Here is a 16,059-nt window from a genome sequence, read left to right on the forward strand (position 1 = left end):
TTTCCACGTTCATCCAGATGGCTGTGTAGATATATCCATGTTCATACAGATGGCGGTGAAGATATTTCCATGTTCATACAGATAGCGGTGTAGATATCTCCATCTTAATACAGATGGCGGTGTAGATATTTATATGTTCATACAGATGGCGGTGCAGATATTTCCATGTTCATACGGATGGCGGTGAAGATATTTCCATGTTCATACAGATGGCGGTGTAGAAACTTCCATGTTCATACTGATAGCGGTTCTGATATTTCCATGTTTATACAGGTAGCGGTGTAGATATTTCCATGTTTATACAGATAGCAGTGTAGATATTTCCGTGTTTATACACATAGAGGTGTAGATATTTCCATGTCTATACAGATAGCGGTGTAGTTATTTCCATGTTTATGCAGATAGTGGTGTAGATATCTCCATCTTAATACAGATGGCGGTGTAGATATTTATATGTTCATACAGATGGCGGTGCAGATATTTCCAAGTTCATACAGATAGCGGTGAAGATATTTCCATGTTCATACAGATGGCGGTGTAGATACTTCCATGTTCATACTGATAGCGGTGCTGATATTTCCATGTTTATACAGGTTGCGGTGTAGATATCTCCATCTTAATACAGATGGCGGTGTAGATATTTATATGTTTATTCAGATGGCGGTACAGATATTTCCATGTACATACAGATGGTGGTGTAGATATTTCCATCTTCATACAGATAGCGGTGTAGATATTTCCATATTCATCCCGATGTCTGTGTAGATATATCCATGTTCATACAGATGGCGGTGAAGACATTTCCATGTTCATACAGATAGCGGTGTAGATATTTCCATGTTCATACAGATAGCCGTGTAGATATTGCCATGTTCATACCGATAGCGGTGCTGATACTTCCATGTTTATAGAGGTAGCGGTGAACATATTTCCGTGTTTATACACACAGCGGTGTAGATATTTCCATGTTAATACAGATAGCGGTGTAGATATTTCCATGTTTATAGAGATAGTGGTGTAGTTATTTCCATGTGCAAAGAGATAGCTGTGTAGATATTTCCATTTATATGCAGATAGTTGTGTAGATATTTCCATTTTCATGCAGATAGCGGTGTAGATATTTCCATGTTCAAACAGATAGCGGTGTAGATATTTCCATGTTCATACAGATAGCGGTGTAGATATTTCCATGTTTATACAGATAGCGGTGAAGATGTATGCATGTTTACACAGATAGCGGTGTAGATATTTCCATGTTCATACAGATAGCGGTGTAGATATTTCCATGTTCATCCAGACGGCTGTGTAGACATATCCATGTTCATACAGATGGCGGTGAAGATATTTCCATGTTCATACAGATGGCTGTGAAGATATATCCATGTTCATACAGATGGCGGTGACAATATTTCCATGTTCATACAGATGGCGGTGTAGATATTTCCATGTTCATACAGATAGCGGTGCTGATATTTCCATGTTTATACAGGTATCGGTGTATATATTTCCATGTTTATACAGATAGCGGTGTAGATATTTCCATGTTTATTCAGATAGCGGTGTAGATATTTCCATGTTTATACAGATAGCGGTTAGATATATCCATCTAAATACAGATGGCGGTGTAGATATTTATATGTTCATACAGATGGCGGTGCAGATATTTCCATGTTCATACGGATGGCGGTGAAGATATTTCCATGTTCATACAGATGGCGGTGTAGAAACTTCCATGTTCATACTGATAGCGGTGCTGATATTTCCATGTTTATACAGGTAGCGGTGTAGATATTTCCATGTTTATACAGATAGCGGTGTAGATATTTCCATGTTTATACACATAGCGGTGTAGATATTTCCATGTTTATACAGATAGCGGTGTAGATATTTCCATGTTTATGCAGATAGTTGTGTAGATATCTCCATCTTAATACTGATGGCGGTGTAGATATTTAAATGTTCATTCAGATGGCTGTGTAGACATATCCATGTTCATACAGATGGCGGTGAAGATATTTCCATGTTCATACAGATAGCGGTGTAGATATTTCCATGTTCATACAGATAGCGGTGTAGATATTTCCATTTTCATACAGATGGCTTTGTAGATATATCCATGTTCCTACAGATGGCGGTGAAGATATTTCCATGTTCATACAGATGGCGGTGTAGATATTTCCATGTTCATACAGATAGCGGGGCTGATATTTCCATGTTTGTACGTGTAGCGGTGTAGATATTTCCATGTTTATACAGATAGCGGTGTAGATATTTCCATGTTTATACACATAGCCGTGTAGATATTTCCATGTTCATACAGATAGCGGTGTATGTATTTCCATGTTCATACAGATAGCGGTGTAGATATTTCCATTTTCATGCAGATAGCGGTGTATATAGTTCCCTGTTCAAACAGTTAGCGGTGTAGATATTTCCATGTTCATAAAGATAGCGGTGTAGATATTTCCTTGTTTATTCAGATAGCGGTGAAGTTGTATGCATGTTTACACAGATAGCGGTGTAGATATTTCCACGTTCATCCAGATGGCTGTGTAGATATATCCATGTTCATACAGATGGCGGTGAAGATATTTCCATGTTCATACAGATAGCGGTGTAGATATCTCCATCTTAATACAGATGGCGGTGTAGATATTTATATGTTCATACAGATGGCGGTGCAGATATTTCCATGTTCATACGGATGGCTGTGAAGATATTTCCATGTTCATACAGATGGCGGTGTAGAAACTTCCATGTTCATACTGATAGCGGTGCTGATATTTCCATGTTTATACAAGTAGCGGTGTAGATATTTCCATGTTTATACAGATAGCAGTGTAGATATTTCCGTGTTTATACACATAGCGGTGTAGATATTTCCATGTCTATACAGATAGCGGTGTAGTTATTTCCATGTTTATGCAGATAGTGGTGTAGATATCTCCATCTTAATACAGATGGCGGTGTAGATATTTAAATGTTCATACAGATGGCGGTGCAGATATTTCCATGTTCATACAGATGGCGGTGTAGATATTTCCATGTTCGTACAGATAGCGGTGTAGTTATTTCCATGTGTAAAGAGATAGCTGTGTAGATATTTCCATGTATAAGCAGATAGCTGTGTAGATATTTCCGTTTTCATGCTGATAGCAGTGTACATATTTCCCTGTTCAAACAGTTAGTGGTGTAGATATTTCCATGTTCATAAAGATAGCGGTGTAGATATTTCCATGTTTATAGAGATAGCGGTGAAGATGTATGCATGTTTACACAGATAGCGGTGTACATATTTCCATGTTCATCCAGATGGCTGTGTAGATATATCCATGTTCATACAGATAGAGGTGTAGATATTTCCATGTTCATACAGATAGCGGTGCAGATATTTCCATGTTCATCCAGATGGCTGTGTAGATATATCCATGTTCATACAGATGGCGGTGAAGATATTTCCATGTTCATACAGATAGCGGTGTAGATATTTCCATGTTCATCCACATGGCTGTGTAGATATATCCATGTTCATACAGATGGCGGTGAAGATATTTCCATGTTCATACAGATAGCGGTGTAGATATTTCCATGTTCATAGAGATAGCGGTGTAGATATTGCCATGTTCATCCAGATGGCTGTGTAGATACATCCATGTTCATACAGATGGCGGTGAAGATATTTCCATGTTCATACAGATGGCGTTGTAGATATTTCCAGGTTCATACAGATAGCCGTGTAGATATTGCCATGTTCATACCAATAGCGGTGCTGATACTTCCATGTTTATACAGGTAGCGGTGTACATATTTCCGTGTTTATACAGGTAATGGTGTAGATATTTCCATGTTCATACAGATAGCGGTGTATGTATTTCCATGTTCATACAGATAGCGGTGTAGATATTTCCATGTTCATCCTGATGGCTGTGTAGATATTTCCATGTTCATACAGATAGCGGTGTAAGTATTTCCATATTCATACAGATAGCGGTGTAGATATTTCCATGTTCATCCAGATGGCTGTGTAGATATATCCATGTTCATACAGATGGCGGTGAAGATATTTCCATGTTCATACAGATGGCGTTGTAGATATTTCCATGATCATACAGATAGCCGTGTTGATATTGCCATGTTCATACCGATAGCGGTGTAGATATTTCCATGTTCATACAGATGGCGGTGTAGATATTTCCACGTTGATACAGATAGCGGTGTAGATATTTCCATGTTCATACAGATGGCGGTGCAGATATTTCCATGTTCATACAGATGGCGGTGTACATATTTCCATGTTCATACAGACAGCGGTGTAGATATTTCCATTTGTAAAGAGATAGCTGTGTAGATATTTCCATGTATATGCAGATAGCTGTGTAGATATTTCCATGTTCATAGAGATAGCCGTGTAGATATTGCCATGTTCATACCGATAGCGGTGCTGATACTTCCATGTTGATACAGGTAGCGGTGTAGATATTTCCATGTTTATACACATAGCGGTGTAGATATTTCCATGTTTATACAGATAGCGGCGTAGATATCTCCATCTTAGTACAGATGGTGGTGTAGATATTTATATGTTCATACAGATGGCGGTGCAGATATTTCCATGTTCATACAGATGGCGGTGTAGATACTTCCATGTTCATACTGATAGTGGTGCTGATATTTCCATGTTTATACAGGTAGCGGTGTGGATATTTCCATGTTTATACAGATAGCGGTGTAGATATTTCCATGTATATACACATAGCGGTGTAGATATTTCCATGTTTATACAGATAGCGGTGTAGATATCCCCATCTTAATATAGATGGCGGTGTAGGTATTTATATGTTCATTCAGATGGCGGTGCAGATATTTCCATGTTCATACAGATGGCGGTGTAGATATTTCCATGTTCATACAGATAGCGGTGTAGTTATTTCCATGTGTAAAGAGATAGCTGTGTAGATATTTCCATGTATATACAGATAGCTGTGTAGACATTTCCATTTACATGCAGATAGCGGTGTATATATTTCCCTCTTCAAACAGTTAGCGGTGCAGATATTTCCATGTTCATAAAGATAGCAGTGTAGATAATTCCATGTTTATACAGATACCGGTGAAGATGTATGCATGTTTACACAGATAGCGTTGTATATATTTCCATGTTCATCCAGATGGCTGTGTAGATATATCCATGTTCATACAGATAGCGGTGTAGATATTTCCATGTTCATACAGATAGCGGTGCAGATATTTCCATGTTCATCCAGATGGCTGTGTAGATATATCCATGTTCATACAGATGGCGGTGAAGATATTTCCAAGTTCATACAGATGGCGGTGTAGATATTTCCATGTTCATACAGATAGCGGTGTAGATATTTCCATGTTCATACTGATAGCGGTGTATATATTTCCATGTTCATACAGATAGCAGTGTAGATATTTCCATGTTCATCCAGATGGCTGTGTAGATATATCCATGTTCATACAGATAGCGGTGTAGATATTTCCATGTTCATCCAGATGGCTGCGTAGCTATTTCCATGTTCAAACAGATAGTGGTGTAGATATTTCCATGTTCATACAGATAGCGGTACAGATATTTCCATGTTCATACAGATAGCCCTGTAGATATTGCCATGTTCATACCGATATCGGTGCTGATACTTCCATGTTTATACAGGTAGCGGTGTACATATTTCCGTGTTTATACAGGTAGCGGTGTAGATATTTCCATGTTCATACCGATAGCGGTGTAGATATTTCCATGTTTATACAGATAGCGATGTAGATATCTCCTTCTTAATACAGATGGCGGTGTAGATATTTATATGTTCATACAGATGGCGGTGCAGATATTTCCATGTGCATACAGATGGTGGTGTAGATATTTCCATGTTTATAGAGATAGCGGTGTAGTTATTTCCATGTGCAAAGAGATAGCTGTGTTGATATTTCCATGTATATGTAGATAGCTGTGTAGATATTTAAATTTTCATGCAAATAGCGGTGTAGATATTTCCATGTTCAAACAGATAGCGGTGTAGATATTTCCATGTTCATACAGATAGCGGTGTGGATATTTCCATGTTTATACAGATAGCGGTGAAGATGTATGCATGTTTACACAGATTGCGGTGTATATATTTCCATGTTCATACAGATAGCGGTGTAGATATTTCCATGTTCATCCAGACGGCTGTGTAGACATATCCATGTTCATACAGATGTCGGTGAAGATATTTCCATGTTCATACAGATGGCTGTGTAGATATATCCATGTTCATACAGATGGCGGTGAAGATTTTTCCATGTTCATACAGATGGCGGTGTAGATATTTCCATGTTCATGCAGATAGCGGTGCTGATATTTCCATGTTTATACATGTAGCAGTGTAGATATTTCCATGTTTATACAGATAGCGGTGTAGATATTTCCATGTTTATACACATAGCGGTGTAGATATTTCCATGTTTATACAGATAGCGGCGTAGATATCTCCATCTTAGTACAGATGGCGGTGTAGATATTTATATGTTCATACAGATGGCGGTGTAGATATATCCATGTTCATACAGTTGGCGGTGAAGATATTTCCATGTTCATACAGATAGCGGTGTAGATATTTCCATGTTCAAACAGATAGCGGTGTAGATATTTCCATGTTCATCCAGTTGGCTGTGTAGATATATCCATGTTCATACAGATGGCGGTGAAGATATTTCCATGTTCATACAGATAGCGGTGTAGATATTTCCATGTTCATACAGATAGCGGTGCTGATATTTCCTTGTTCATCCAGATGGCTGTGTAGATATTTCCATGTTCATAGAGATGGCGGTGAAGATATTTCCATGTTCATACAGATAACGGTGTAGATATTTCCATGTTCATACAGATAGCGGTGTAGATATTTCCATGTTCATACAGATAGCGGTGCTGATATTTCCATGTTTATACAGGTAGCGGTGTAGGTATTTCCATGTTTATACAGATAGCGGTGTAGATATTTCCATGTTTATACAGGTAGCGGTGTAGATATTTCCATGTTTATACATGTAGCGGTGTAGATATCTTCATCTTAATTCAGATGGCGGTGTAGATATTTATATGTTCATACAGATGACGGTGCAGATATTTCCATGTTCATACTGATGGCGGTTTAGATATTTCCATGTTTATAGAGATAGCGGTGTACTTATTTCCATGTGTAAAGAGATAGCTTTGTAGATATTTCCATGTATTTGCAGATAGCTGTGTAGATATTTCCATTTTCATGCAGATATCGGTGTAGATATTTCCATTTTCAAACAGATAGCGGTGTAGATATTTCCATGTTCATACAGATAGCGGTGTAGATATTTCCATGTTTATACAGATAGCGGTGAAGATATATGCATGTTTACACAGATATCGGTGTAGATATTTCCATGTTCATACAGAAAACGGTGTAGATATTTCCATGTTTATACAGATAGCGGTGAAGATGTATGCATGTTTACACAGATAGCGGTGTAGATAATTCCATGTTCATCCAGATGGCTGTGTAGGTATTTCCACGTTCATCCAGAGGGCTGTGTAGATATATCCATGTTCATACAGATGGCGGTGAAGATATTTCCATGTTCATACAGATAGCGGTGTAGATATTTCCATGTTTTTACAAGTAGCGGTGTAGATATTTCCATATTTATACAGATAGCGGTTTAGATATTTCCATGTTTATACAGACAGCGGTGTAGATATTTCCATGTTTATACAGATAGCGGTGTAGATATTTCCATGTTTATACAGATAGCAGTGCAGATATTTCTGTGTTTATACAGATAGCCGTGTAGATATTTCCATCATCATTCAGCTGGCGGTGTAGATATTTGCAAGCTGATACAGATGCCGGTGTAGATATTTCCAAGTTTATAGAGATGGCGTACAGATATTTCCATGTTCTCACCGACGGCGGTGTAAATATTTCCATGTTTATAGAGATGGCGGTGTAGATATTTCCATGTTTATACACTTATCCCTGTAGATATTTCCATGTTTATTCAGATAGCAGTGTTGTTATTTCCATGTTTATACAAATAGCGGTGTAGATATTTCCATGTTTATAGAGATAGTGGTGTAGATATTTCCATGTTTATAGAGATAGTGGTGTAGATATTTCCATGATTATAGAGATTGTGGTGTAGTTATTTCCATGTTTATAGAGATAGCAGTGTAGAAATTTCCCTGTTTCACAGAAAGCAGTGTAGATATTTCCATGTTTATACAGATAGCGGTGTAGATATTTCCATGTTTATACAGATGGCAGTGTAGATATTTCCGTATTTATAGAGATGGCGGTGTAGATATTTCCTTGTTTATACAGATAGCAGTGTAAATATTTCGATGTTTATAGAGATAGGTTTGTAGGTATTTCCATGTTCATACAGATAGCGGAGTAGATATTTCCATGTTCATACAGAAGGCGGTGTAGATATTTCCATCTTCATACAGATGGCGGTGAAGATATTTGCATGTTCATACAGATGGCGGTGTAGATATTTCCATGTTCATACAGATGTCGGTGTAGATATTTCCATGTTCACACAGATGTCTGTGTAGTTATTTCCATGTTCATACAGATGACGTTGTTGATATTTCCATGTTCATACTGAGGGCGGTGTAGATATTTCCATGTTTATAGAGATGGCGGTGTAGATATTTCCAAGTTTATACAGATGGCAGTGTAGATATTTCCATGTTCATACAGATAGCATTGTAGATATTTCCATGTTTATGGAGATATCGGTGTAGATATTTGCATGTTTATACAGATAGCGATGTAGATATTTCCATGATTACACAGATAGCGGTGTAGATATTTCCATGTTTATATAGATAGCGGTGTAGATATTTACATGTTTATACATATAGCGGTGAAGATATTTCCATGTTTATACAGACAGCGGTGTAGATATTTCCATGTTTATACAGAGAGCATTGTAGATATTTCCATGTTTATAGAGTTAGCGGTGTAGATATTTCCCTGTTTTACAGATAGCAGAGTAGATATTTCCATGTTTATACAGATAGCAGTGTAGACATTTCCATGTTTATACCAATAACGGTGTAGATATTTCTGTGTTTATACATATAACGGTGTAGATATTTCCATGATCATACAGATGGCGGTGTGGATATTTCCATTTTGATACAGACTGGGTGTAGATATTTTCATGTTTATACAGATGACGGTGTAGATATTTACATGTTTATAGACATGGCGGTGTAGATATTTCCATGTTTTTACACATAGCAGTGGCGATATTTCCATGTTTATGGAGATATCGGTGTAGGTATTTCCATGTTTATAGAGAGAGCATTGTAGATATTTCCATGTTTATACAGATAGCGGTGTAGATATTTCCCTGTTTTACAGATAGCAGTGTAGATATTTCCATGTTTATACAGATAGCGGTGTAGATATTTCCATGTACATACAGATAGCGGTGTAGATATTCCCATGTTTATTCAGATGGCAATGTAGATATTTACATGTTTATAGGGATGGCGGTGTAGATATTTCCTTGTATTGACAGATAGCTGTGTAGATATTTCCATTTTTATACACATAGCGCTGAAGATATTTCCATGATTATACAGAGAGTGGTGTAGATATTTCCATGTTTATACAGATAGCGGTGTAGATATTTCCATGTTTATGGAGATGGCATTATAGTTATTTACTTGTTTATACAGATGGTGGTGTCAATATTTCCATGTTCATACAGATAGCGGTGTAGATATTTCCATATTTATACACATGGCGGTGTAGATATTTCCATGTGCATACAGATGCCGGTTTAGATATTTCAATGTTTATAGAGATGACGGTGTAGATATTTCCATGTTTATACAGATGGCGGTGTAGATATTTCCATGTTTATACCCTTAGCGGTGTAGATATTTCCATGTTTATTCACATAGCGGTATAGTTATTTCTATGTTTACAGAGATATTGGTGTAGATATTTCCATGTTTATAGAGATAGTCGTGTAGATATTTCCATGTTTATGGAGATAGCGGTGTCGATAATTCCCTGTTTCACAGACAGCAGTGTAGATATTGCCATGTTTATTCAGATAGCGGTGTAGATATATCCATGTTTATAGAGATAGCGGTGTAATTATTTCCATGTTTATAGAGATGGCGGTGGAGATATTTCCATGTTTATAGAGATGGCGGTGTAGATATTTCCATGTTTATACAGATGGCGATGTAGGTATTTCCATGTTTATACAGATAGCCGTGTAGGTATTTCCATGCTTATACAGATAGCGGTGTAGATATTTCCATGTTCATACAGATAGCCTTGTAAATATTTCCATGTTTATACAGATAGCGGTGTAGATATTTCCATGTTCATACAGATAGCGGTGCTGATATTTCCATGTTTATACAGGTAGCGGTGTAGGTATTTCCATGTTTATACAGATAGCGGTGTAGATATTTCCATGTTTATACAGGTAGCGGTGTAGATATTTCCATGTTTATACATGTAGCGGTGTAGATATCTTCATCTTAATTCAGATGGCGGTGTAGATATTTATATGTTCATACAGATGACGGTGCAGATATTTCCATGTTCATACTGATGGCGGTGTAGATATTTCCATGTTTATAGAGATAGCGGTGTACTTATTTCCATGTGTAAAGAGATAGCTTTGTAGATATTTCCATGTATGTGCAGATAGCTGTGTAGATATTTCCATTTTCATGCAGATATCGGTGTAGATATTTCCATTTTCAAACAGATAGCGGTGTAGATATTTCCATGTTCATACAGATAGCGGTGTAGATATTTCCATGTTTATACAGATAGCGGTGAAGATATATGCATGTTTACACAGATATCGGTGTAGATATTTCCATGTTCATACAGAAAACGGTGTAGATATTTTCATGTTTATACAGATAGCGGTGAAGATGTATGCATGTTTACACAGATAGCGGTGTAGATAATTCCATGTTCATCCAGATGGCTGTGTAGATATTTCCACGTTCATCCAGAGGGCTGTGTAGATATATCCATTTTCATACAGATGGCGGTGAAGATATTTCCATGTTCATACAGATAGCGGTGTAGATATTTCCATGTTTTTACAGGTAGCGGTGTAGATATTTCCATATTTATACAGATAGCGGTGTAGATATTTCCATGTTTATACAGACAGCGGTGTAGACATTTCCATGTTTATACAGATAGCGGTGTAGATATTTCCATGTTTATATAGATAGCACTGCAGATATTTCTGTGTTTATACAGATAGCCGTGTAGATATTTCCATCATCATTCAGCTGGCGGTGTAGATATTTGCAAGCTGATACAGATGGCGGTGTAGATATTTCCAAGTTTATAGAGATGGCGTACAGATATTTCCATGTTCTCACCGACGGCGGTGTAAATATTTCCATGTTTATAGAGATGGCGGTGTAGATATTTCCATGTTTATACACTTATCCCTGTAGATATTTCCATGTTTATTCAGATAGCAGTGTTGTTATTTCCATGTTTATACAAATAGCGGTGTAGATATTTCCATGTTTATAGAGATAGTGGTGTAGATATTTCCATGTTTATAGAGATAGTGGTGTAGATATTTCCATGATTATAGAGATTGTGGTGTAGTTATTTCCATGTTTATAGAGATAGCAGTGTAGAAATTTCCCTGTTTCACAGAAAGCAGTGTAGATATTTCCATGTTTATACAGATAGCGGTGTAGATATTTCCATGTTTATACAGATGGCAGTGTAGATATTTCCATATTTATAGAGATGGCGGTGTAGATATTTCCTTGTTTATACAGATAGCAGTGTAAATATTTCGATGTTTATAGAGATAGGTTTGTAGGTATTTCCATGTTCATACAGATAGTGGTGTAGATATTTCCATGTTCATACAGAAGGCGGTGTAGATATTTCCATCTTCATACAGATGGCGGTGAAGATATTTGCATGTTCATACAGATGGCGGTGTAGATATTTCCATGTTCATACAGATGTCGGTGTAGATATTTCCATGTTCACACAGATGTCTGTGTAGTTATTTCCATGTTCATACAGATGACGTTGTTGATATTTCCATGTTCATACTGAGGGCGGTGTAGATATTTCCATGTTTATAGAGATGGCGGTGTAGATATTTCCAAGTTTATACAGATGGCAGTGTAGGTATTTCCATGTTCATACAGATAGCATTGTAGATATTTCCATGTTTATGGAGATATCGGTGTAGATATTTGCATGTTTATACAGATAGCCGTGTAGATATTTCCATGATTACACAGATAGCGGTGTAGATATTTCCATGTTTATATAGATAGCGGTGTAGATATTTACATGTTTATACATATAGCGGTGAAGGTATTTCCATGTTTATACAGACAGCGGTGTAGATATTTCCATGTTTATACAGAGAGCATTGTAGATACTTCCATGTTTATAGAGTTAGCGGTGTAGATATTTCCCTGTTTTACAGATAGCAGAGTAGATGTTTCCATGTTTATACAGATTGCAGTGTAGACATTTCCATGTTTATACCGATAACGGTGTAGATATTTCTGTGTTTATACATATAACGGTGTAGATATTTCCATGATCATACAGATGGCGGTGTGGATATTTCCATTTTGATACAGACTGGGTGTAGATATTTTCATGTTTATACAGATGACGGTGTAGATATTTACATGTTTATAGACATGGCGGTGTAGATATTTCCATGTTTTTACACATAGCAGTGGCGATATTTCCATGTTTATGGAGATATCGGTGTAGGTATTTCCATGTTTATAGAGAGAGCGTTGTAGATATTTCCATGTTTATACAGATAGCGGTGTAGATATTTCCCTGTTTTACAGATAGCAGTGTAGATATTTCCATGTTTATACAGATAGCGGTGTAGATATTTCCATGTACATACAGATAGCGGTGTAGATATTCCCATGTTTATTCAGATGGCAATGTAGATATTTACATGTTTATAGGGATGGCGGTGTAGATATTTCCTTGTATTGACAGATAGCTGTGTAGATATTTCCATTTTTATACAGATAGCGCTGAAGATATTTCCATGATTATACAGAGAGTGGTGTAGATATTTCCATGTTTATACAGATAGCGGTGTAGATATTTCCATGTTTATACAGATAGCGGTGTAGATATTTCCATGTTTATGGAGATGGCATTATAGTTATTTACTTGTTTATACAGATGGTGGTGTCAATATTTCCATGTTCATACAGATAGCGGTGTAGATATTTCCATATTTATACACATGGCGGTGTAGATATTTCCATGTGCATACAGATGCCGGTTTAGATATTTCAATGTTTATAGAGATGACGGTGTAGATATTTCCATGTTTATACAGATGGCGGTGTAGATATTTCCATGTTTATACCCTTAGCGGTGTAGATATTTCCATGTTTATTCACATAGCGGTATAGATATTTCTATGTTTACAGAGATATTGGTGTAGATATTTCCATGTTTATAGAGATAGTCGTGTAGATATTTCCATGTTTATAGAGATAGCGGTGTCGATAATTCCCTGTTTCACAGACAGCAGTGTAGATATTGCCATGTTTATTCAGATAGCGGTGTAGATATATCCATGTTTATAGAGATAGCGGTGTAATTATTTCCATGTTTATAGAGATGGCGGTGGAGATATTTCCATGTTTATAGAGATGGCGGTGTAGATATTTCCATGTTTATACAGATGGCGATGTAGGTATTTCCATGTTTATACAGATAGCGGTGTAGGTATTTCCATGCTTATACAGATAGCGGTGTAGATATTTCCATGTTCATACAGATAGCCTTGTAAATATTTCCATGTTTATACAGATAGCGGTGTAGATATTTCCATGTTTATAGAGATAGCGTTTTAGATATTTCCATGTTTATACATATAGCGGTATAGATATTTCCATGTTTAAACAGATGGCGGTGTAGATATTTCCATGTTTATACAGGTGGCGGAGTAGTTATTTCCATATTCATACAGATGGCGTTGTAGATATTTCAATGTTTATAGAGATGGCAGTGTAGATATTTCCATGTTTATACAGATGGCGGTGTAGTTATTTCCATGTTTATACAGATAGCGGTGTAGGTATTTCCATGCTTATACAGATAGCGGTGTAGATATTTCCATGTTCATACAGATAGCGTTGTAAATATTTCCATGTTTATACAGATAGCGGTGTAGATATTTCCATGTTTATAGAGATAGCGGTATAGATATTTCCATGTTGATACACAAAGCGGTGTAGATATTTCCATGTTTATAGAGATAGCTGTGTAGATATTTCCAAGTTTATAGAGATGGCGGCTTGGATATTACCATGTTTATATATGTGGCGGTGTATATATTTCCATGTTTATGCAGATGGCGGTGTAGATATTTCCATGTTTATAGAGATGGCGCTGTAGATATTTCCTTGTTTATACACATAGCAGTGTAGATATTTCCATGTTTAAAGAGATGGCGGTGTAGATATTTCCATGTTTGTACAGGTAGCGGTGAAGATATTTCCATATTTATACAGGTAGCGGTACAGATATGTGAATTCATTAAACCTCTTTTTCTTTATAAATTACCCAGTCTTGGGTATGTCTTTATCAGCAGCATGAAAATTGACTAATACACTCACTGTCCATGAATGATACTCTGTTAGCCCATTTGCATTGTTATAAAGAAATACCTGAGGCTGGGTTATTTATAAAGAAATGCGGTTTATTTGGCTCCTTGTTGTGAAGGCTGTACATGAAGCATAGTACTGGCACCTGCTTCCAGGGAGGGCATCAGGAACCTTCCAATCATGGTGGAAGGTGAAGGGAAACCAGCATATCACATGGTGAGAGCGGAAGCAAGAGAGACAGGGAAGAGGTGTCAGTCTCTTTTAAACAACCAGATATCGCATGAACTCACAGGGTAAGAACTCATTCATTACCAAGAGGACAGCACCAAGCCATTCAGGAGGCATCTATCTCCAACATTGGGGATCACATTTTAACGTGAGATTTGAAGGGGACAAACATCCAAACTATGTCAGATACCAAAGCTGACAATGCTTATTATCTTTAGCTGTTCCAGGTTCTGGCAAAAGGGAGAGAGTTAGCTTCCCTCGTCTATGCTGTGCTACTCCATATTATATTAGTAATTATTGTTCTCTAAAGGTTTTTGAAAGCAAATAAACAAATGCAAGGCAAAATATACGAAATGCAAGGCAAAACATACGAAATGCAAGGCAAATGAATTAAAAACTTTTGAGTGTTAATATATAGATTTTATTTTATCTTTTTAATTTCTTTTGCTTAACCAAATAGATTATGTAGTTTTGATTAACTGGCCATGAAATAGCTCTGCCTACATAGAATTTCCCATGAATAATTGGTTGTGGAGACTTTTATGTGTTACCCAAATCCTCCCTCAAAACTGAAGTTTGCCCAGCTATTGGGAGTGTTGGCAAATCATGCCTCTCAGCTGATTCTCTCTAGAATTTATTCTCAGGAGATCTAATTAATAACTTGTCAAGCTGATGTCCATCCTTGGGGACAACTCGTATCTGAAGAATGGCCAGTGAAAGGTATTAAAACTCCATACTCCTGCCTCAATTTAGGGCAACTCTGAAGGGTCACCCCAGCTTCTCAGCTCCCCCTTGAGATTAGCTGAGGTATTTGTTGTGACTGCCTCACATCTCAACTCCCTTTGTCCAATTCAGCTTTTTAGCCACAGTTGTTGGCTCCTAGGATTTTACCCAGTTAAATGTTCTCTACACAAATCTCTATCTCAAATCTGCTTTACAGGGAATGTGGCCTCAGACAGGTTTTCATTAGGTTCTGGACGTAACTCTCATTAGTCATTGATATGATTCGGCTGTGTCTCCATCCGAATCTCACCTTGATTGTAATTATCCCCGCATGTCAAGGATGGAGTCAGGTGGAGATCATTGAATCATAGGGGCGGGTTCCCCCTACTGTTCTCCTGGTAGCGAATAAGTCTCACGAG

This window comes from Gorilla gorilla, chromosome 19 (assembly GCF_029281585.2).
Source record: "Gorilla gorilla gorilla isolate KB3781 chromosome 19, NHGRI_mGorGor1-v2.1_pri, whole genome shotgun sequence".
In the NCBI taxonomy this organism is placed as follows: Eukaryota; Metazoa; Chordata; class Mammalia; order Primates; family Hominidae; genus Gorilla; species Gorilla gorilla.